Consider the following 25,076-nt stretch of genomic DNA (forward strand, 5'->3'; position numbering starts at 1 on the left):
CCTATTACATTTTACCCAAGCCCCCAAAGGTTTATTGGGTTGCTCACTTCTATTTCCTATATCTGCTAAAGTCATGACGCACGAACCCACAGTTTGAGTGAGCTCTTTATAATATCCCGCCGGATTTTTGCGCGGATCAGGTAAAGACTGCTTAATAGCTAAAACTTCAACACGCTTCCAAGGAACATGTACCCATACTCGCTGAAATTGCGCAGGCGCAGCTACAATACCCAATCCAGCATCAGCCTGTACTGCTTCCTTCCATACCGGAGGAACCGCACACATCGGATATTGACGCGCTTTTCTCCTAACCGACGAATCAGGCTCAAACAACTGCTCAGAAAGAGCATTATTACGAAATGACAACAACGTCGCAATTGCTCTCTCAATGTCAAGAAGACTCACAATTGTCCCTTTCGCAAACTCGGAACGCAATCGATACAATTCTTCAGGAGCTTTACCCACTTCGTCAATCCATTGTTCATGAAGGAACACACACATCATTTCAAAGATGTACCGTTGCTTTGGTGCTTTCGATTGCCGGAAAACATCCATAATACCCTCAAGATCATACTGGGAGGTATACTTAACCCATCTACGTGCCATATGATCCAAAACTGCACGTTCATCTGTATCAGGCAACTGACTACGTGATTGTCTTTGCTCATTCACAGTAGACATACCCAATTGTCCTAACAAAGGAGAAAAGAAACCAGAAAAAAAGCAGCAGTCATTCGCTGTCTAGTAGAAGGAGAAGATGGAAGAATAAGGGAAGACAGAACAATAGAAGAATCCAAAGTTGGAACAGAAGAAGTATTATGGACAAGCGTAGGAGTAGCATACAAAGGGGGAGGCAAAGTTGGCAGCCCCTGAGGAAGCTGCGCCAAAGGAACAGCAGCCAACGGAAGAGGAGCTGGCTGTGGAGGAATCGCAGGTGGCACAACAACCGGATGTTGCACAGCCACAACTGGTGGCGGTGGTGCCGTAGCACTCTGTGCATAAGGGGGTGGTGAACTCAATAGATGCGACATTAAAGGATCTTTCGTAAGATCTTTCTTGTCTTCCTGTTCTTTAGGCGGCAAAACTGGGTAGCATCTATCTCCTGCTAACTTCTTCACTCTAAGCATCTGCTCGCTCTCTTGCTCTTCCTCATTATCCATATACGCAACAGCAGCTTGTACCATTGACATACCTCGTTCTTGTTTATTCTTCTTCGCTAGTTTAATTTCTTTCTGTTTGGCCTCTTTGCGCCATATGCGGAAAGAGTCAAACATTGTTGGCCGGGCTTTCTTCTTGAACAACTTCACTTCGAGATTGTCTAAAATCTCAGTTTCAAAACTACCCTAACGGGGCCACTGTAGGAAACCGTCTTTCCTCGTATACTTTACCCAGATCTCATTATAACTAATAGGGCCCACACCATGTTTCACGTATAATTCGTATGTAGGAGTTCCAATTGGAGGAACCAGACACGAATCCTCTAACCGGGAATCCTTAGAACAACCACAACCAAATATCTTTCCAAGTCTGCTAAGACCAGGCAATATGCTCACTAGTCTAGCTTCTAACTACAAGGGAAATCTCAAAACGATAATCTCGCGAATACACGAGTCCCTTGGCTTTGGGGCCTGCAGGTACCAAATCAACGCGATCCACTAAAGGGATACAAAAAAACAAACTAAGGACTAGGAGACGCTCCACTCATACATAACTGAAATGTCGATGGCGTCACCAAAAAACCCGTCAATCGCCTCGCTCTACAAATCGTCTAAGGCTCCAAGACAAGGCGACAGTCAGGGCAGCAGTCCTTCGTAGACGTCGAAAAGCGGGGAACCTCGCAGCTAAAACTTTCGGGCCACGCCGACATACAGGGGTCGATAAAGTGGTTGGCCTTCCTCTAGAATTTTCACACGAAGCTCTCCACAATCTTCGGGCTTGGACCGGTACCGCTGAAGTCGCCCTACGTTGGGCTCCAACTGAAGGACCGGGTTTTAGAACCCAGCGGCGTCAGGGAAAATGCCCGATGCCTTCGAGTTCCCTTGTCTTGGCAAACAGAGACACAGGATACTTCTTGATGACGTCAAAGACCAAAGTTTATTGGCTGCAACCAGGAACAGAGATCTACGAAGCACACACGGGTGGTTCGCTAGAGACTGCACAAATTCAATGAGCGGAGCATGGTCTTTTATGCCAAAAATCAAGCCTCAAGCAACATTTCAAATTAGCATTGGGTTCATACAAATTGACCAATCGCAGAGTGACATTTTGAAAGTGGCGTATGACGACAATCCCATTTTCCGTTGTCCAGCCCACCAGAAATGACCAAGCACATTCTATTATCCTGTTCAGTCAGGCCGGACAAACCCATCATAAACCCTCAACCCAAATCAGTGATTATGTTGTAAAGGAAGGAACAGAAACAGATTGGAAGTGAGATAGAAAGGTGGGAGCAGTGTACCATAAACTCGGGCCTGCCCTACTCTTTGATCTTTATCTGACCAGTTGCTTAACAAGGAACTGGCTCAGCGAGGTCGGCCTCGGGCACGGAGTCAGTTCGGCCAGGTCATTCAAAAGTCAGCTAAGACATACGTGTCTCAAGGACTCGTTCGGCTGTACTCTTCGGCCTACGTGAGGGCAAACATACAAAATGGCTGCCGTACACAAAATGGAACCCGAAGGTTCAAACGAAATCCTTGAATACGGAGTGTTCTCATCGATTGATTCATGCGAAAACGCTCATACATGCTACACTTGTGATTTGCGGTCTGCTGACACCAAAATCGTCTATTTCCGACGACTTTATTCGAACGGGTTCGGAACAACCGAACCAGACCCACAAATCACGGAACTACACTAGGAAATCGCAAAACGTGAATAAAGTCTTTGGCAGGCTGTGACACAATTACGTTCATAGTAGCATAGGCATAAAACATTATTTAGAGAACACAAAGCCAAGGTAGGGCATTAGTGTTTTTGGTTACTAAGCAGTTGTAATTAATAGAGTCATTCATCCAGATCCTAATGCCATAACCTGGTGCATGTATTGCATGACCGCATGCAGTATTTCAAAGATCTGAGGCTGATCAACAAATTTCTTAAATACTTTTAAGGCCCGATTATGAGTCTGGCAGTCCAAGGACTGCCAGACTCGCGGAGGCACAACGAAGGTGGTTCAGCCACTGCCACACTAGTGGTCTGACAGCCCCATTATGAGTTGGGTGGTCGGACCGCCCTGGGACGGCAGATGCCAACAGGAAACCACCATTCCACGGAGGTGGTGCGGATGTCAGAAGATGCAGTTTGCTTGGTGGAATCGCAGAGGTCCTGCTAAGAATATTACGTATTTCCTCTCCGCCGGCAGTGTCATGGAAGTTCCTCCACAATGTACAACACGGAGGAGAGGAAGCAAATGGGGTCCTACAGGGCCTCCTGTGTCTCCACTGCATGTGGAAGCACATAGGAGGGCATAACATGTGCTGCGGGACCGTCACACCACCCACATGCCAGACCACTGTAAAGTCGTAATCTGGTGGGCGGGTGTCGGTGAGTCTCAGTGGTGTGGGGGGGGCTGTGGTGGCGTCCCGCCCGCTCCAGCACCACGGAAACTCATAATCGGCCCCTGAGTGTCATGTGCCAGACTCAACAAAGAGCTTTTTCCGAGGTATACATCAGTTCCAGTATTTTGTGCTGACGTACATACCTGAATTGTTTTTTGCTTCCCATTTTAGAGAATGATGAAAAGAGGCTGATCAAAACTGAAAAGAAGGCTCTAGTGAAAAGTAAAGTGTTTGACCTGGTCTGAGGATGAAGATATGCACCTGTTTGTATCTCAGATTTAGCAAAGCTCTTCAGTTAAGCAAGGAAACATTAAGTCACAAATGTTTAGCTTGTCAGGGAGACTTCCTCTGCAAAGATGTTATACTTCAAGAGGCCTATATAAGAGTAAGCTTGTAATGCTGTATGGTGTAAATTTGTCTTCTTGCTACGGTTACATTTATTTAATCCAGTGTCATTTATCTTTTGCAGCAAAGTGTGCTTCACCAACTCTGGTTAGTGCTGACTGGTGGCCACATATTACTTTAGAGTCTTGATCACTTTTTCATATGCTGGTTGGAGCACTTTACAAAAAAAAGCCTGTCTTGCGCTGCCTGAGTCCTTTTCACAAAGACATACTTTCTCTGATTCTGTGGGTGGGAATTATGACGAGGAACACTTGAGCATTCAAACAACAAAAGAGTGATCAGTGGTCTACAGTATAACCCGACTATAGGTTACACTCCCCAAGAAGAAATAATAAGCATCGGAAGACTAACAGGAAAGGGTTAGTGAGGGGACAGATACCTGTTTAGTATAAAGAACCCTCACTCACTGACCTGGTCAGTGACATGCTTCATCACGGGGTTCCCACCGGGTAGACCCAATGTCTGCCCGGTGTGCTTCAATGCCTGATGTTACAGCGGAGCCGGTTTTTGTGTTTGTGAATGGTGAAAAAAGGTTGTTTGAACCATTAGTGTCCTTCGTGTGAAAAAATTTTGGTCGACATGTTTCTGCTCAAAATGACTAGGTCAGCCGAGCTTTCATCAGGACCAGTAAGTACCCCGGGCGGTATACACTCACTTAGTAGGCATTGATCACTCATTCCAAGCAGATTATTTGTCATTCTGTGGCAGTAGAAGGAATGCGGGCACTGGGGGCATTTTCCAGGAAATAATTGCAGCTTTCCAAACGTTCCACATATTTTAATACACTCCTTAATCTGAAAGATGCTCTAAATCTAAACCAACAGTTTAGGAACTCAGAACTCACCTTTAAAAATAGTTTAGAAAACCACAAAAGCAAAAAAATGTTTTTTATTTATTTCATCCGTAATGTTCTTCCATAGACTACACCTAAGACCACAACGAGCATAAAAACATAATTGCAATACAGAAATATTATTTAAAGTATTACACCCACTATCGCAGTGCATCCATAATTGAAACATTCAACACCCATTAGAAAAGAAAAAGATAAACGAGTAGATCGATTTACTGCAAGAAACGATCCAAAAAACCTCATCACACAATAAACAGACATTCACTGTAGGAGGATTTAACATAAATAAAGTGCTTCCTCGCACATAACTGTAAAGTGCTTTGAAACTAAAGGATTTATACATTTTCTCTGGTGATATAAAAGGCCCGGGCAAACTTTTAAAACAATTAAAATCCTGTTTCACAGCTGCGCAGCACTGACAAGCCGGATGGCAGGATAACCCATCTTTTCTAATCCACACATTTTCACCAATCGGTATTTGATGAGACATACATTTATTAAAAAAATCTTCACACAAGAGGACGAAAATAAAATAGCATTTTGCCACATTGTAGAAACTTTCAGCTCGACGACGTCTTTTTATCTGTAAACAATGTTGCAAGCCTTGGTAAAAACTTCCAATGTTAAAAAATGTTTCAAGCAACACTCTAAAGCACCACTAATCAGGCAAGATAGCACATCGTCACTATTCAAGTCCATCTAATGTAAACTATGATTCTACGGTCCCAAGTGTAGAGATCCCTTCACTATCCCAAAAAAGTTCCAGCCCAATTACTTTTTTCAACTTATTTTCTGGACTTCTGAAAGGTTTTAAAAAGTAAAGAGCAACCTGTCAGCAAACTCAGAAATTTATACAAGACCAATCTACCTCCATAAGAACCATTTCAATAGAGTTGAAGAAAAGGAATGTATGCTTTCCATAGGATGGATTTGATCGAAATTTTTAACAAGGAAAGTATCCTTGCCTCTATACCATACATTTCAACAGGGGTAAAATTAGCAATTTATACCTCTAAAAGTGGAAGCAAGATGGTGAAGGTGTAGCACCTATGCTATTTGCTCTCTGCCGGGTCCTAGAGTTTTCAGGTCTCTGAAGCAGAGAGGAGGGGCTACCTGGTGTGGAACGCGATTTTGGACTGCTCTGGCTCCAGCTCTGGTTTTAATTTTGGGTCAAAGCACTGGACTCACCTAATGCTGGAGGTCCGAACGGTGTTGCTCATGGCCTTGGAGGTGCCTCGGATGACGGTAGTAGCATTGGCGCCAGAACACCCTAGAACCATCTGTAATCGGGTGGATACATTGGCTCCTGGATTTTGTGCTGCAGCACAGCCCTGTGTAAGACAGGACCTCACCAGCAGGTGTTAACGCCTTCGATGCTCATGACGGAACGGTTCCGTCATGAGGCACGGTTGACCTGTGCTGATGACAGAACCGTTCCGTCATGAGTAATGAGGTATTCAATAAATCAGCACAGGAGAAAAATTTCCATAGCAGCGATGAGGTTAAAGAAAGTTGCTGGCCATGCTGTTTCATCACATGAGCTGCGAGGGGTGAAGGACCGGGTTTTAGAACCCAGCGGCGTCAGGAAAAACGCCCGATGCCTTCGAGTTCCCCTGCCTTGGCAAACAGAGACACAGGACACTTCTTGATGACGTCAAAGACCAAAGTTTATTGGCTGCAACCAGGAACAGAGGTCTACGAAGCACACACGGGTGGTTCGCTAGAGACTGCACAAATTCAATGAGCGGAGCATGGTCTTTTATGCCAAAAATCAAGCCTCAGGCAACATTCCAAATTAACATTGGGTTCATACAAACTGACCAATAGAAATGTGACAATTCAAAAGTAGCGTATGACGACAATCCCACTTTCCGTTGTCCAGCCCACCAGAAATGACCAAGCACATTCCAATATTCTTGTTCACTCAGGCCAAACCCATCATAAAACCCTCAACCCAAATCAGTGATTATGTCGTAAAGGAAGGAACAACAACAGATTGGAAGCAAGATAGAAAGGTGGGTGCAGTATACTGTAAACTCTGGCATGTCCTACTCTTTGATCTTTATCTGACCAGCTGCCTAACAAGGAACTGGCCCAGCGAGGTCAGCCTCGGGCAAGGAGTCAGTTCGGCCAGGTCACTCAAAAGTCAGCTAAGGTGTACGTGTCCCAAAGGCTCCTTAGGCCGCAGTCATCGGCCTATGTGAGGGCAACCACACAAAATGGCTGCCGTACACAAAATGGAACCCGAAGGTTCAAACAAAGTCCATGAATACATAGTGTTCTCATTGATCGATTTATGCGAAAACACTCGTACACACTACACTCGTGATTTGCGGTCTGCTGACACCAAAATCGTCTATTTCCGATGACCTTTATTGAACGGGTTCGGAACCACCAAACCAGACCCGCAATCTCACAGAACTACAGACCCTCCTTTTGCCCTTACATAGGCAACAGACCCAAACCCATGTCAATCTGAATCCGGATCTATATTCATCAGATCATCGATATGTTGCTGTAGCATCATTCTATTACTTAGTACCTCTTTCTGGACAGGTCTCCTTGCACACGAAGTAGCACAGAGGCCACAAATAGCAGGAGCACACTGTACACAGAGACAGAACAGGAAAAGGATAGCTAAGACCATCCCAATGACCATCAAAATCTTCCAACCCCAAGTGGATATCAATCCCCATAACCATCCCATCACCGACCAATCTCCTTTGTCCAAATGGACAGAATCGGAGATCTTGTGTAGCTTGGAAATGGCATGGAAAACTGACGGAGCGTTGTCTGGAATGAAAACGCAGCAGCTCGATTGAATCAGTTTACATACTCCACCTCGGTCTGCTAGTATGACATCAAGGGCAACTCTATTTTGAAGTGTCATAAGTCTATCCGACTGGAGCTCAGCAGTCAGGTTACTAAGGGCACCAGCAGTTTCGACTATGGTGGACTCAACCACTCTCGTCAACTGGCGAATATTCTGCTGTTAGCCATCGGTCCCCAGAACGGCAGAAAACCCTTAAAGAAATCTCCCAACTCTTGCCCTACAGTGTCTTCTTGACTGAAGACACCTCTAGCAACTCTCGTCTTATGGTAATCCGCCGCAGCTGTAAAAGTGGGAGGCAACAGGAAAGAAACAAAACATGTGCCCGAAAAATCAGGGGGCAACCATGTATACGCTTTGCATAGCAGACAAAGTAGGTACCCTTAGCAGCTAAAAATGCTGGGGAAGACTGAGACATGAACACGTAAGTATCAGTACAAACGCTCTTCCCTAGCTGAGCTCTCGGATTCTTGCCATTACCCTGCAGACAATAGCGACCCTGATGGGGCAGTATCCAAATCGGTGGAGAACTTTTCACTCGCTGGTTAACACTCAGACTAACTCCATACCCAGTAATATCCCAACTACTATAGGGTTGCTTCTCATCTATCGGAATAGTTTCAATGGCATTAGTCCCTTTGACCATGTCGGCTATGCCTCTAGCAACAGCACTATTCTTCGGATTGTCCTTCGGTGAACGTTGGGGATAGACACTATGGGCATAAATAAACATCGTTCTGTAAGCCCAAATCGAACCATTTAAACTAAAAGGCAAAACTAAATATGGAATACCCTTATCAGTCGTATGGGGCATTAGACCACAGATCCAACAGTTTGTCGTGTCCATCACTAACTGGTGTTGGTACAAAGTTGAATAAAGGAATTATTGGCAAATTCCAGTCGTCTAACTACCTCATGCTCAGGCAAAGGATGAAAAGAATGAGAAGAAATAGTAGGTGTAGGTGTAGGTTGCACAGTGGGAACAAACGTTACTTTAAAAGAGAATGTCACATAACCAATTATGAATATCATTAAACTCAATGGCAAAAATAAACACGGTATTATAAAACTTTTCTTTGAGATCAATTTGCATATCTTCTTTCTAAAAATCATTGTCCGTGCAGGTCTCTCCAACTCGAAGAAATTCATCCTAAACTAAATATGCTGCTCGCGATGGTAGGGTGTTCTATGCTAAGGAATGCCTCTGTCAACCCAGGGCAAGTCCCTTAGGCCAACCAGAATCTTCGACCTAGTGTCTCAGGCTTGCACTCCAAAGACTTTCAGCAACCGCGACCCTACAGCTGAACCTGGATGGCGGTTCAAAAAACAAAAATAAGTAGATCTTCGGTGGAGAGTTAACCTGCAAACAGAAAAATCATAAAAACTTTATTTATTTTATTTGTCCATGACTCTCGGTCGCAAATTATAGCGGCTTCTTCCAGGCAATTCTTGATCTCTAAACAACAAATCAGGCTAAGTAGTGTTCAATCGATTCAAAGAAGGCACTGCTTCTTGTAAAAGATCGTCACTTTGTCTCTCAGAGTTCGTACCAATCAGACGAGCATCGCTGAATGGCAAAAATCGTGGAACAGTGTCTGTTTCAGAGTCTGGAAGTCCCTCCTGAACCCACTGATCGTACGGAAAGGGCAATGGAGCTCGCTTACAGTGTACACCGTGGATCCAGTTTTTCTTGCCTTGCACTCGAACTGCAGAACGTGTCGACAGTAACACTTGAAAGGGTCCTGTCCAGCGGGGCTGATCGTTCTTGCTCCGCTGAAAATTCTTAACAAACACCCAACTTCCAGGTTCAATAGCGTGGCCTGGATCTTCTGAAGCTTGTGGTAGGCTTTCATGCACCTGTTGGTGTAAAACACGCAATTTAGTCGTCAGTTCGCGCAAGTAGTCAAGCAACACACGGTACTCAATTGCACTAAATCTGGTTGGTCTTGGCACACCCCAAATATTCGCTGGGCGGCCAAAGACCACCTCATATGGACTCAGACCCATTCTTGAATGCACAGTCATTCTTGTGGACAAAAGCGCTAAAGGCAAAGCATCTGGCCATTGCAAACCAGTGCGCGCTTGGATTTTGGCCAACTTTAATTTAAGAGTGCCGTTATAGCACTCGACTAAACCAGCTGATTGGGGATGATTTGCAGCGTGGAACTTCTGCCAGATTCCTAGTCCCTCACACACTCTCTTTATGACTTGACCCACAAATTCACTCCCATTGTCACTCCAGATAATTCTCGGCATTCCAAATCTAGGGAAAAACTCTTTTATCAAAATTTTCGCTGTGGACAAGGCAGTATTGTCCTTAAGGGGATAAGCTTCTACCCATCTAGAAAAAGAGCAAACAACCACTAAAACATATTTGAAGTTGTTGCATCTCTCCATGTGGATAAAATCTAGCTGCAAAGCCTCGAACGGATACGTAGGAGGAGCAAAAGGACCAGCTGGTGTTGGAGTTCCCTTACCAGGATTGTACATCAAACACACCATACAATTCTTAACCAAATTCTCTGCACATTTTGGAATTCCCGCATTCTGCCAACCCGGAGCCAACAACTTACAAATCCCTTTCACGCTAATATGTGCCATGCCATGAGCCATTGTAACAACTGGAAGAACATACGCATCAGGCAACAACCATCTTTGATGCTCGGACAAATCAACCCAACAACCATTCGAATCCAATGTACCCTTACTTTCTCTCCATTCATTCAGCTCTTTCTCAGTAGCTTCAGCTTGAATGGATTTCACACGCTCAATCGTATCTTCACACATGCTCTTCTCTGGAACCCATCTCGCTGGACCTGCAACATACATTCGACTCATCACATTTCTCGCAGTTTCTTTCGCAACTTCATCCGCAAACGCATTTCCGCGGCCGACATCATCCGTAACTTTCTTATGGGCACTACATTTGACAATCGCTACTTGCAATGGCAAAGTAAGAGATTCAAGAAGCTCATTCACCAACTGTCCATGCTGTATCTTCGTTCCATGCGAAGTCAAAAACCCACGTTCACGCCACAAACGTCCAAAGCTATGAGCCACGCCAAAGGCATATTGGCTGTCAGTATACACATTCACTCGTTTTCCTTTCGCCAACACACATGCTCTTGTTAATGCAATCAACTCCGCTGCTTGTGCTGAATTATGTGGAATACGTGCAGCTTCAACAATCGTATGCAAAGTCGTAACTGCATATGCCGCAGTCTCATCACCATTCGGCAACTTAAAGCACGAACAATCAACCCACAAAGTACCATCACACTCTGGAAGAGGAGTATCTCTCAAAGCTACTCTCCCTTTCATTTCTTCTTCAGTTCTTAGACAACAATCATGTTGTTCTTCAATATCTGTCTCAACTAAAATTGGCAACAACGTGGCTGGATTCAACGTGTTGCATCATTTAATGTGCACATGACTCGCTAACAACTCGTAACCCGACAGTCGAGCACTAGTTAAATGCTGTGTCTTCGTACGGTTCAACAAGGTATCCACTGCATGTGGAACCATGACCACTAACGTGTTGTCCATAACTAAACCAGAAGACTGTGGAATTGAAACAGCTGCTGCTGCAGTAGCTCTCAAGCAACTCGGCAACGCTCTAGCTACCGGATCTAAAGTTGACGAAAAGTACGCACATGGGCGTTGTTTATCGCCAAACTGCTGAGTCAACACTGACAATGCACATCCCTCTCTCTCGTGGACATACAATGTGAAAGGCTTACTGTAGTCGGGAGTACCCACCACAGGAGCTGAACACAACGCATTGCGTAATTCAGAAAAGCTCTTTTGACATTCATCAGTCCAAGGAATAGGATTTGGAGTATCCTTAACAGTAAGTGCTATCAAAGGCTTCGCTAACAAAGAAAAATTAGAAATTCACTGTCTACAGTACGAGGTGATACCCAAAAACGCACGTACTTCTCTCTGTGTCTTAGGGACACTCATCTTCGCAATAGCTTGAATTCTTTCTGGGGTCAGTTTCCTTCCCTCCTTCGATAAGAGGTGACCTAAGTAGGTTACTTCTTGTCGACAATATTGCAACTTGGAGAGAGAAACTTTGTGATGAAAATCAGACAAATGGCGTAACAACGACAATGTGGCTTCTCTACAAATCTCCTCAGTATCAGCGGAAACTAGCAAATCATCAACATATTGAATAAGGGCTGCACCATCAGGTAAAACCAACAGATCAAGTTGTGTCTTCAAAGCTTGGCTATAGATCGATGGACTCTCACAATAGCCTTGAGGAGCGCGCTTAAAGCGGAAACTTCGTCCTCCTAAAGAGAATCCAAAGATGTCCCTACTCTCCATGGCAATCGGGATGCTGAAAAAAGCATTCTTCAAGTCAATCACCAAAAACCATGTGGCTTTAGCCGGAATCAGAGTCAACAAAGCGGTTATATCAGGCACGACAGGAAATTGTGGAACAACAATCTTGTTCACTTCACGAAGATCGATGTTAACCTATATACAGGAGGCTGTGAAGAATCAGTTCTCTTCAGAACAGGCAAAACAGGACTATTACACACATTACCTCTCGTTTCCTCAATAACACCATTTTCGATCAGATCGTAAATAATCGCTAAAAGTGCACGCTCACCATCACTCGAGATACAATACTGTGGAATGCGTGGTAACTTAGCATTCGCCTTCAGTGTCACCACATATGGGGGAATTTCCAGTAGGCCCACATCATTCGGACCAGTAGCCCACAATAAATCTGGTAAAGAAGACAATTCAGATGGAAGACTGTCTTTCGACAGGTACATCGGAGAGATCTCTCTCTCACCCAAGGTAAGATGTACTCCTGACGGAGAACAATACAGTGTCGCATACAATCTCTTCAATAAATCCAATCCCAACAAATTCTCATTACAACCTGTAGTCAAAAGAAGGGGTGCTTCGAACTTACGAGGACCAACAGAAAGAGACAAAGGAGCAGAAATCGGATTTGTAACGGGGGCGCCAGAAAAACCTACAGAAACATTATCAAAGCCTGACAAAAGGTGCGCCAGGGAGTTTAGATTGAATAATAGAACTCTTCGTAGCACCAGTGTCTAGCAGAAAAGGTTTTGACACACCTGATGCAATCACTTCAACATAGGGTCCACTCTGATCTACTGGAACTGAAACAACTCCCTCTCTTTGTCCATGGCTGTCATAACAATCATTATCATTCGCTTCATCACCTTCAACATAGTAATCATCCACATAGTACTGTGCTGTCCTACCAGACGAACCCTGCTGTTGATCAAAACTATTCATCGAGTTCTGTGGAGGCAAAGGACGTACGGTCTGTCCGCGACCTCTACCTCTAGGCGCTTGTTGAGCACCTCGACCTCGTACACCAGAAGTACCATTCGTACGCTGTAACAAAACCGGACAACTATTCTTGTAATGACCCTCTTCTTTGCAATACGCACACTGAATAGGCCCATACGGGAAACGCTGTTGAGAAGACTCGTTTCTTTGCGAGTTTCTTGAATATTGCTGAGGTTGCTGATAATCGCGCTGACTATTAGTACGGGGTGGATAAGCATGTTGTAGAAGAACTTTAGTCTTCAATTCCTTAGTCTTCTTATCCGCTTTCTCTAACTCATCTTTGCGCCTATTTTCATAGTAGTGGGCAGTAGCTAAAATCTGTGCTGACGTAGACACAGCCCAAGCACTCTCGGAATCCTTCAAGTTAGTGCACAACTCGGGAAGCAAATTATGCACAAACTTGTCAACGAACAATCTCTGACCACCCTCGGTAGATATATCCTGACCACTATGATCTACAAAGGTTTCTTCAAACCGCGTGAAAAAGTCAGACACAGTCTCGTCTTTCTTCTGCTTACATGCAGACAACTTGGCCCAATTAACACGCACTTCGGGCGTCAAAGTCTTCATGAAATTAATAATTCTACCAGGGAGTTGAGCAATCAGATCTTCAGGCTTAGCACCTCCAACATCTCTATCATTCGCAGCAACAATATTAACCCATGTATCACCCAATTCGTTATCATGATCCATGTGTCGAATCACATTCCAGATAGGCTGTGGAACAACGTTGCCAAACAACATGTCTATGTCCGCTAAATTCATGATGCACGAACCCACAGTTTGAGTGAGCTCTTTATAATATCCCGCCGGATTTTTGCGCGGATCAGGTAAAGTCTGCTTAATCGCTAAAACTTCAACACGCTTCCAAGGAACATGCACCCATACTCGCTGAAAATGCGCAGGCGCAGCTACAATATTCTGCGCAGCATTAGCCTGAACTGATTCCTTCCACACCGGAGGAACCTCGCGCATCGGATACTGACGCGCTTTTCTCCTAACTGACGAATCAGGCTCAAACAATCGCTCAGAAGGAGCATTATTATGAAACGACAACAACGTCGCAACTGCTCTCTCAATGTTGAGAAGACTCACAATGGTCCCTTTCGCAAACTCGGAACGTATACAATACAATTCTTCAGGAGCTTTACCCACTTCGTCAATCCATTGTTCATGGAGGAACACACACATCATTTTAAAGACGTACCGTTGCTTTGGTGCTTTCCATTACCGGAAAATATCCATAATAACCTCAAGATCATACTGAGAAGTATCCGTAACCCATCTTCGTGCCATGTGATCCAAAACTGTACTCTCATCTATATCAGGCAATTGACTACGTGATTGTCTTTGCTCATTCACAGGAGACATACCCAATTGCCCCAACAAAGGAGAAAGAAAACCAGAAACTGCAGCAGCCATTCGCTGTCTAGTAGAAGGAGAAGATGGAAGAATAAGGGAAGACGGAACAATAGTAGAAGAATCCAAAATCGGAACAGAAGGAGTATTATAGACAGGCGTAGGAGTAGCAGACAAAGGGGGAGGCAAAGTTGGCGGCCCCTGAGGAGGCTGCGCCAAAGGAACAGTAGCCAACGGAAGAGGAGCTGGCTGTGGAGGAATTACGGGTGGCACAACAACTGGATGTTGCACAGCCACAACTGGTGGCGGGGTTGCCGTAGCACTCTGTGCATAAGGGGGTGGCAAACTCAATAGATGCGACATTAAAGGATCTTTCGCAAGATCTTTCTTTTCTTCCTGCTCTTTAGGTGGCAAAACTGGGTAGCATCTATCTACCGCTAACTTCTTCACTCGAAGCATCTGTTCGCTCTCTCGCTCTTCCTCATTATCCCTATACGCAAAAGCAGCTTGTACCATTGACATACCTCGTTCTCGTTTATTCTTCTTCGCTAATTTAATTTCTTTCTGTTTGGCTTCTTTGCGCCATATGCGGAAAGAGTCAAACATTGCCGGCCGGGCTTTCTTCTTGAACAATTTCACTTCAAGATTGTCTAAAATCTCAGCTTCAAAACTACCGTAACGGGGCCACTGTAGGACACCGTCTTTTCTCGTATATTTTACCCAGATCTCATTATAACTAATAGGGCCCACACCATGTTTCACGTACAATTCATATGCAGGAGTTCCAATCGGAGGAACCGGACACGAATCCTTTAACCGGGAATCCCTTGAACAACCACAACCAAATATCTTTCCAAGTCTGCTAAGACCAGGCATCTTGCTCACTAGTCTAGCTTCAAACTACAAGGGAAATCTCAAAACAATAGTCTCGCAAATACACGAGTCCCTTGGCTTTGGGGCCTGCATGTACCAAATCAAAGCGATTCACTAAAGGGATACCAAAACAAACTAAGGACTAGGAGACGCTCCACTCATACTTAACTGAAATGTCGATGGCGTCACCAGAAGACCCGTCAATCGTCTCGCTCTACAAAACGTCTAAGGCTCCAAGACAGGGCGACAGTCAGGGCAGCAGTCCTTCGCAGCCGTCGGAAGGCGGGGAACCTCGCAGCAAAGACTTTCGGACCACGACGACATACAGGGGTCGATGAAGTGGTTGGCCTTCCTCCAGAATTTTCACACGAAGCTCTCCACAATCTTCGGGCTTGGACCGGTACCGCTGAAGTCGCCCCACGAGGGCGCCAACTGAAGGACCGGGTTTTAGAACCCAGCGGCATCAGGGAAAACGCCTGATGCCTTTGAGTTCCCCTTCCTTGGCTAACAGAGACACGGGACACTTCTTGATGACGTCAAAGACCAAAGTTTATTGGCTGCAGCCTTCAACCAGGAACAGAGGTCTACGAAGCACACACGGGTGGTTCGCTAGAGACTGCACAAATTCAATGAGCGGAGCATGGTCTTTTATGCCAAAAATCAAGCCTCAGGCAACATTCCAAATTAACATTGGGTTCATACATACTGACCAATAGAAATGTGACATTTTGAAAGTAACGTATGACGACAATCCCACTTTCCGTTGTCCAGCCCACCAGAAATGACCAAGCACATTCCAATTTCTGTTCGATCAGGCCGGACAAACCCATCATAAAACCCTCAACCCAAATCAGTGATTATGTCGTAAAGGAAGGAACAAAAACAGATTGGAAGCAAGATAGAAAGGTGGGTGCAGTATACTGTAAACTCTGGCATGTCCTACTCTTTGATCTTTATCTGACCAGCTGCTTAACAAGGAACTGGCTCAGCGAGGTCAGCCTCGGGCAAGGATTCAGTTCGGCCAGGTCACTCAAAAGTCAGTTAAGGTGTACGTGTCCCAAAGGCTCATTCGGCCGCAGTCATCGGCCTATGTGAGGGCAACCACACAAAATGGCTGCCGTACACAAAATGGAACCCGAAGGTTCAAACGAAATCCATGAATACATAGTGTTCTCATTGATCGATTTATGCGAAAATACTCGTACACACTACACTCGTGATTTGCGGTCTGCTGACACCAAAATCGTCTATTTCCGACGACCTTTATTGAACGGGTTCGGAACCACCAAACCAGACCCACAATCTCAGGGAACTACAGGGGCAGCCTCACATCTTCCCCACAAGCTCCTTATCAGTGAAATCAGATCCCCTGGTTGCAGTCAAGGTAATGGGCAGCATTTGAAAGGGGAAGGTGGTGAAGTTTAAATTTTCTCCAATGGACAACACTGGTCCTGTTTTGTATGGTTATGCCATCACTGAAGTTATGGTGGATTTGTCCCAGCATTTTACTCTAGGCCCCAGAATTCACGTCTGGCTGTAGATTCAGCAGCTCGGAGGAGGAACCAACGCTGCATTTCAATGGCAGTGAGCAGAGTGTTTTTGGGGCCTCTGCTAGCCTGGGGTTCCAAAGCAGAGCTTTCCCGAGCGGAGCTCAATTACTGGGTGCAGTAACTGTTGCCCGGTCCATCCCCAAGGATAATAATATTGAAGAAAGCTTGGGTGCAATTCAACAGAACAACTCTATCATTAAGGACTTAGATAAATGTGAGCACAGGGCTATTGGTACAGGTTTGGATAAAAGCTTTGACAACTCCAGGGATTGGGGGGATAGATTTTACTTCCTCACTGATGGTTCAAAATCTACATGCCTCAGCTCCAGATGGAAAGGCTGACTTTAGCCTTTCCATCTCCAGTGCCAGCAAGAGTAGTCTCTCCTATGAACCAGGCTCCCTGGTTGCACAGCTGTAACATTGAAGGAAATTAAAAGAAAAGTTGAGTACCTCTCTAACTAATGTGGACAGGGGGCTCCAAGTGGCTGCAGCCTTGAAATGGGACTGTTCGTCCGAGCAACAAGTATACCCAGAGGGGGTGGAGTGGAGTTTATGTCTTCTGCAGTTGAAAAGAATCAGCCAACCCCCACTGAGGAAGCAGAAGAACCTTCACTAGGGCTCATCCTCAGCTTTATGAAACAGTATCAGGTGGAGACTTGTGCTGATCATAGATGGGCTTGACTTGTGACCAGGAAGCTGCAAGTAGCAAAAAGAAAGTTACAAAAGCTTGTGCTGAGATTGGTGTAAAGATCGCCTTGGTTGAACAGAGAACAGCTGTGGTGAAAACTGATGTAGGGGCCCTTACAGGTGAGGTGGAATCTCAGGAATCACAGAGCTCTGATATAAGTTGGTAATAGGAGATAGCGATGATAGCGACTGTTTCCAGTCGCTAACATCTTGGCACGCCCACTTTGCGTCTCATTAGTGATAAATTTCACTGACATACAAAGCCGGGCCCAAGATGGTCGCTATCTCCTACTAACTGTCGCTAACTGGTGTTAGCGACAGCTAGGTAATAGGGAGATATTTTTATCTCCGCTTTCTTGGCTTTAAAAGCCAAAACAGTGGAGATAAACCCCCTTGATAATATGCCCGAGATCTCCAGATTTATTGGTGGTATTTTAAAAAGTGATTTTACTCTGACTCCACATTTGATGCTATTGAGGGGGTATAATGAAGGTGTTGCTAGGCCAGACAAGTATTTTGTGTTTGTTACCATGGCTGTGGTTCACATCTGTATCCCCTTTCTTCAACAATAGTTAGGATGATTGCTAGCAATGTTTAATATAGAAATTGTGCTATATTAGCGCAAAGGCTGGAAGGCTAGACAAAATGGCAAAAGGATCTGGACCCCTCCTAGACTGGGCCAATTACCAGTAACCCACCATATTTATGCTATGTAGATGGATTTTCCTTTGATTGCACATCTTGAGACCTGTCAGTGGTAGGTGGACTTGGGAATTCATCTTCATACATCTCTAAGCTTCCTAATTAGATGGCAATGAACTCTGTAGGGATAGAGATGCACAACTGGCACCTTATCTGTTTGTTTTTATTAGAATGCTTACTGCCTTAGGGTTTGGATAAAATTACTGTTGTTTGCCTACTTTGCACATCACCCATCTTTCGGTGTCTTCATATTATGTATTGATTATTGCGGGTATGTTTAAGGAAACCTCTAGCACTTTACATGTAGGATGAAATTCGCAATAGTTTAATTAAATACTTACATTCAAACTAATTAGTAATCCAATCCAAACCTCTACTCCTGGCGGTGCGCGAGCCGAGCGGACTCCGGGGCTGGGGTGTGGTAGCCAATATGGTGACAGAAGGGGCCCTATGCCAAAACAGCTTCTGGTTTCTTCCGCCCACCAGCACGTAGGTGTTCGGTCTCTGTGCCCGAGTCCTGGGGCCCTTCATGCCCATCCAGCCAACTGCCACAGTGTGGAGTTTGTTCTCAATGGTGAGAAGGAAGTAATTTCTCGGCCCCTGATGTATGTAACTGACAACCAACGGCTAAGGCACCGGTCTCTCTAGCCGCATCTGTTGTGTACTCACTGGCCGCACCTCTGAGATTACGTGTTCCTCTCAGCTCCCGGTCACACATGCAAGCATATACTGCAGGCACCTTATCCAGGTACTCGCTGCTGTCTTGACTGCTGTCCTCGCAGGCCGCAACTCCCTCACATGGATCTTAGCAGTCAGGTTCACCTCCATTCACTTAGCTGCACAGGTATGCAGACGGGTGTATTGAGGCCTCGCCACTAGGTCCGACTCGAGCCGCCCACCTACACGCAAGCTGTCAAATAGTCTTTTCTCCACCGTAATCACCACAGAAGTGTGGTAATGAGAGGAACCACGCTATAGGTAGTTTATAGTGAAGTGTCGCCAGGATAATGCTGGATGGGTATCCGAGTCACGGCGGCTTCACTCGGATGCGGCCATCTTGTAGCCAGGCAAGCTCTGCCCCCCAATATCTCGCTTTTACCTTTGATATTTTCTTGTGTGCTTCAAGTTTTATACTTATTGCTATGAATTTCGCAGACATGCCACTGATTTTGTTTGTAAATCTGTACTGATTTTTGAATAATTGATATTTGTTCTGTTATCTGCTGTGTGCTCTCCCTCCCCTGTGTTCCATATATGGATTTAGATTGAGGAATTGATCTGTCCTAGTGTTGCGCCTGAGAAAAAGGAATACTGGGGTGGGTTACGCTGCATGCTTCTTCCGCGTACTGTCTTTTTAAATATTAAAACTTTTTGAGATATGCTGATGCTTTTAACTTTTAACTTGTTTTGATGGTACTTATGTAGAAATTAAAGCCCACTTACTTGCACTGTAAAAAATCCTCTCTTTCACCCGCTGTTCGAGCAGGGGCTCAAAGCTCTTTCCCTTCTTTAACGCCATCTTGGCTGAGGGCTCGTGCCATTTTTGGGCGCCATATTGGTGTGCGCTCTAGTGGTGGGGTTGGCTGGACTTGCCTGCCTACTCAAACTGGGCAATGCAAGCGTGCATCGCTTTAGATTGAGGAATTGACCTGTCCTAGTGTTGCGCCTGAGAAAAAGGAACACTGGAGTGGTTTACGCTGCTAACTTCTTTCGCAAACAGTCTTTTTAAACATTAAAACTTCTTGAGATATGCTGATGCTTTTAACTTGTTTTTATGGTCCTTATGTAGAAATTAAAGTCCACTTACTTGCACTGTAAAAAATTCCCTCTTTCACCCGCTGTTCGAGCGGGGGATCAAAGCTCTTTCCCTTCATTAGCGCCATCTTGGCTGAGGGCTCGTGCCATTTTTGGGCGCCACATTGGTGTGCGCTCTAGTGGTGGGGTTGGCTGGACTTGCCTGCTTACTTAAACCAGGTAATGCAAGCGCGCAGCTTGTGTGCGCGCCAGAGGCATGCCCGTCTGCGCCTGTCCGCGCTCTGGACGCACTCATCGCCAGCTATGCTGCCCGTTTCAACAGCAAACAAGGGCGTGTGACATACTCCAGGGAACAACTGATGGAGTTAGGTAAGAGGGAATGTAAAGATCCTAATCAACCGCTACTCACTATGAGCTATGTGAGTAAATCGCTTACCTGTGGCCTGATCAACAGTCGCTCGCAGGTTAAACACCATATGGACATGTCAGTTATGATTGAAGATTTGAGCTTGGACGCATTGTTTCTAACAGAAACATGGATTAGCGCGGAGTCCGTGGTAGAAGTAGGACTTGCCTGTCCTGCTGGATATAGAATCTTGCATAACCCAAGAGTAGTGGGTAGAGGATGAGGGGTGGGAATGATTTTTAGGGAAGAATTGAATTTTGTCCCCCTGAAGATTGACGAGGTGATGGGGATAGAACTCCTGGGGTTCACGTTGCAGGAACCCAGAGGTAGCCTTCTTACTGGAATGGTATGCAATAGACCCCCTGGGTGTGCTACTCAATACAAAACTTTCTTAGATACCATCACTAATCTAACTTTAGCACACTCTAGAACGATCATATTGGGTGATTTTAATTTGAGGGAGAATGGGAATTTGAATAGCCATTTGAGGGATCTAAGGCATGCATGTGCGAATCTTAGCCTTCAACAACTGGTAAAACACCCTTCCCATCAGGGGGAACATATTCTTGACCTCTTGTTCGCCAGTCAATCTGAAAATGAAGCGCTATATGTAATACCACAAAATTGGACGGATCATTATTATTTTTTTTTTTTTTAATTTTTGAAAACCTTTATTTTCAAGTCAGTGCACACATCTATTTAGCCATACATCCCGGAGGCTAGGCAGCATACCATCAACCAGAAGGTTAGTGTACAAGAAGCATGTTACCAAAGCGTATTAAGGTTTCAAATTTCTTAACGAAGACTAGAAAGAGAAAGCACCTAAACTAGTGCTAAGAAGCAAGGCAATTCAAAACATTTGTGCAACAGAGCCCGATCATGGGAAGGGCTAGGCCAAATAACCTAAAAAACAGTCAGAACAGTAACCATTTGTAAGACCATAGAGGGGGGGGACACAGGATAGATCTGCAAATAGAACGTGTGTTGGGGTCATAGACTAAGGGGTCAGTCGTTCTTCCAGGGGGCGGTGTCAGGCGGAATGCAGATGTCACCCCTATACTCGTTCCAGGCCCCCCATATCTTTTGCCACTTTTTGGGTTTACCCCTGGCCACATAGACTGTCTTTTCTCGGAACATACACCAATCCATGTTGGCCTTCCACTGTACTACCTTTGGAACTGTAGCAGCACCCCACATCTGTGCAATATCTCGTTTAGCGACCATGTTTCCCAAGGTGAACCATTGGGTTTGTGCAGTGTTATAGTCAGTAGGGCCCCAAACATTCAGGAGGCAGCGCCGGGCTTCCGCCTGAACATCTAACCCGGTCACTTCACTCATAATCATATGTATCCGCCTCCAGTAGGAGGCTACTGCACTACACTCCCAGCTAATGTGCATAAAAGTGGCTAAAGCACCAAAGCCACGCCTACAGAGGCCGTCCACTGAATGACCCATGTGTATCCATCTGGGACCCGTCACATAAACCCTAGGAAGAATTTTTAATTGAACCAGCGGCAGCCTGGCCGGGATAGCCACTTCCTTGGGGGAGGAGACTGCACATTGCCAGTCTTCATCGTCTAGCTCTATCCCATCTCGCACCCACTGGTCTTTCACCCCAAGGAGAAGGTCAGTACGGACATTAATAAGTTTTTTATAAATCAGGGAAATGGCGCTGTCCGGCATATGGCCGTCCAGCACCCTATCCTCCAAAGGGGAATGCTCAGGGATTCTCTCGCCCTCTGGCATAACTGCCAGAAGGGCATAACGCAGCTGGGCGTTCCGGAAATATTCCGTTCCACCCAGCTGGAACTCTGTAGAAGAGTAAAGGATTTTATCTCCCCTCTCACAATCATGTCCTCCACCTTGGATATGCCTATCATGTCCCACTTGTCGAATCCCTTAGTGTGCCATAGTTTGCCCAGTATTTCAGAATCAAAGAGGGGGGTTGCCATCGTGAGCCTATCCTTCCATCCCTGCGACTTTGTGATCGCCCGCCATATGTGTACAGCTGTCTTCGTTGGCCCCGACATTCGACCATCCAGAGATCTCGAGTATAGCGCCCTATGATACTTCCCGTCTTCCAGGAGCCACCGATCCATGGCATTGCCTGGGCTTACCACTGGACCATAGAGGCCGTGGTTAAGAGCTGCCAACTGGGAAGCCCAATAGTATCTCCGGATGTCAGGCAATGCAATACCCCCGTCATACCACGGTAGCGTCTGCTTCGTAATAGCGATGCGTGGTCTGCCATCCCAGAGAAGGGCCCGTTGCAAACCCTCAACCTCCCTAAAGTAACTGGCTGGGACCGGATCTTGGGTATTTTGTAGAGCATCCAGGAACCTAGGCAGGGACATCATTTTAAACAGTGCTGCACGCCCAGGCAGGGAAAGCGGGAGTTTGCGCCAGCCCTCTACGTCACGCCGGAGATGGACGAGGGGGGGAAGCAGGTTATTCATGTAGCGTACTTTGGGGTCCGTTGAAATATAGATCCCCAAGTATTTAAAACCCTGCCGCGAGACCTGTATGCCGCAGTCCCTCGGAAGTCGAGGCGTCCCCTCTCTCAGCACATAAAGGTGCGACTTCGACCAGTTGATAACCAGGCCAGAGTGCCGGCCAAAGAGACGGAGCAAATTGCACACCACAATGAGCGACTTACATGGAGAGGTGAGATATAGAAAGATGTCATCAGCGTATAGCGACACCCGGTCCTCGAATCCAGGGGACCAGCGTATTCCGTTTATATCTGGGTGGTGTCGCAGCCATGCAGCCAACGGTTCAAGTGCCAATGCAAACAACAGGGGCGACAGGGGGCAACCCTGCCTAGTACCCCTGCGGAGAGCAAAGGACGCAGACACACGACCATTAACCGTTACATTGGCCAGCGGGCTAGCGTACAGAAGCTTGACCCACCTTATGAATTCCGAACCAAATCCAAACTTCGCCAACACTGCCCACAGGTAGTTTCATTCGAGGGAGTCGAACGCCATCGTAGCATCCAATGACGCCAGGACGGCTGGCTCACTGAGCATGTGGGCCCTGGCGAGGGCCCCATGCAGTCTCCGAAGGTTTAGGGCAGTGTTGCGGTGTGGAATAAAGCCCGATTGGTCCGGGTGCATCAAGTCGCCAATCGCGCCAATCAGACGATTGGCCAGCAATTTAGCAAGAATCTTGGGTTCAGCATTCAACAGAGAAATGGGACGATACGATCGACACAGGTCTCGTGGTTTCCCTTCCTTATGAATGACCACAATGGTGGCCAGTCTCTGGTCAAGGGGAAGCATGCCCGTCTCCCGCGCCTCTAGGAACATGTTCCGCGGGGGCGGGGAGATAACATCAGGCTTAATCATATAAAGCTCCACGGGTATGCCATTGGGGCCGGGCACCTTGCCGTACCTAAGGGAGCAAATGGCGAGGGCTATTTCATCAGCGGTAATATCCCTATCCAAATAGTCCCGGTCCGTTTCTGACAGACACGGGAGTTCCACCTCTGCCAAAAGCTCCCCGAAATCGGTCTCGGACTGGTCAGAGACCGAGGTGTAAACGGCCTCAAAATAGTCCGCAAACGTCGCGATAATGGCACTCGGATCGGTGACCGTCAAGCCGTCCTCCCTCAACACTTCCGGGACCACACGACTGGCCCTTTCTTTTTTATCCAGCCAAGCGATGAGCTTACCCCCGACATCGTAGATCCTACCCTGTTGCTCTCTACCCATGACTTTAGCAGCGTCAGTGACAGTAGCCCGATATTCCGACTGTTTAAGTGAGAGAACATGGAGTAGGTCCGGTGTCGGGTCGACTTCCAATTGGGAGTCCAGATCTTTAATCTCAGATTCGATACGCGCCACTTCCGTATCTCTGCGTCTCTGAACATCAGCAATAAGAGAGAACGCTTCACCCCTCAAGACCGTCTTAAATGCCTCCCATAGGGTGACAGCCGATACAACCGACCCTGAGTTTTCGGAAAAATAGAGCTCAATAGCCTTGGCCATGAGTCCACGAGCCTTGGGGTTGCGGAAGTACCATGGATTAACCAATACCACCCTCTCGGTCACCACAATGTCGAAGTCAAAGGACACCCAGACCGGGGAATGGTCTGAGATGCCCCTAGCCAGCAATCGGGCCTCAGAAACTGCCGACGCGTGGGCCGCTAGAGCCAGAACATAATCGATTCTGGAGAGGCTTCCATGTGCCCCTGAGTGGAAAGAGTATTGACTCTGGGTGGGATGCATGAGTCGCCAGCAGTCAATAAGTCCCATAGTGTCCAGGAAGTCGGGTAGCCAGGATTGCGAACTTCGGAGATCTCTGGGTGGATGCCTGTCTAGGGTTCCCGAACAAACTGAATTGAAATCGCCCCCTATAATAAGCATACCCTCGGGGAGACCCAAAATGGCACTCCAAGATCCTGAAAAGTATTGTTTTGCAACCCAGGGTGAACGTAAACCGAAACCAGAACCAGAGACTCCCATCTCCCCGAGACGCCCCTCCCATCTCCCCGAGACAGCAACGTACCGCCCCCTCTCATCAACAACACTAGAATTAATCTCAAGAGGGAGAGACGCGCGCACCATGATCCCCACCCCCCGGGATCATGAAGAGAACCCTAAGTGTGCCACCATCTTGAATCCCTTCCTGTTAAGCGCTTGGCACGTATTTCCCACCAAGTGTGTCTCTTGTAGCAGAATGACGTCAGGCATACATCTCTTAAACAGTTGTAGAACCACACCTCTCTTAATACGATCCCCCAGTCCGTTGACATTCC

This window comes from Lissotriton vulgaris, chromosome 8 (assembly GCF_964263255.1).
Source record: "Lissotriton vulgaris chromosome 8, aLisVul1.2, whole genome shotgun sequence".
Lineage (NCBI taxonomy): Eukaryota > Metazoa > Chordata > Amphibia > Caudata > Salamandridae > Lissotriton > Lissotriton vulgaris.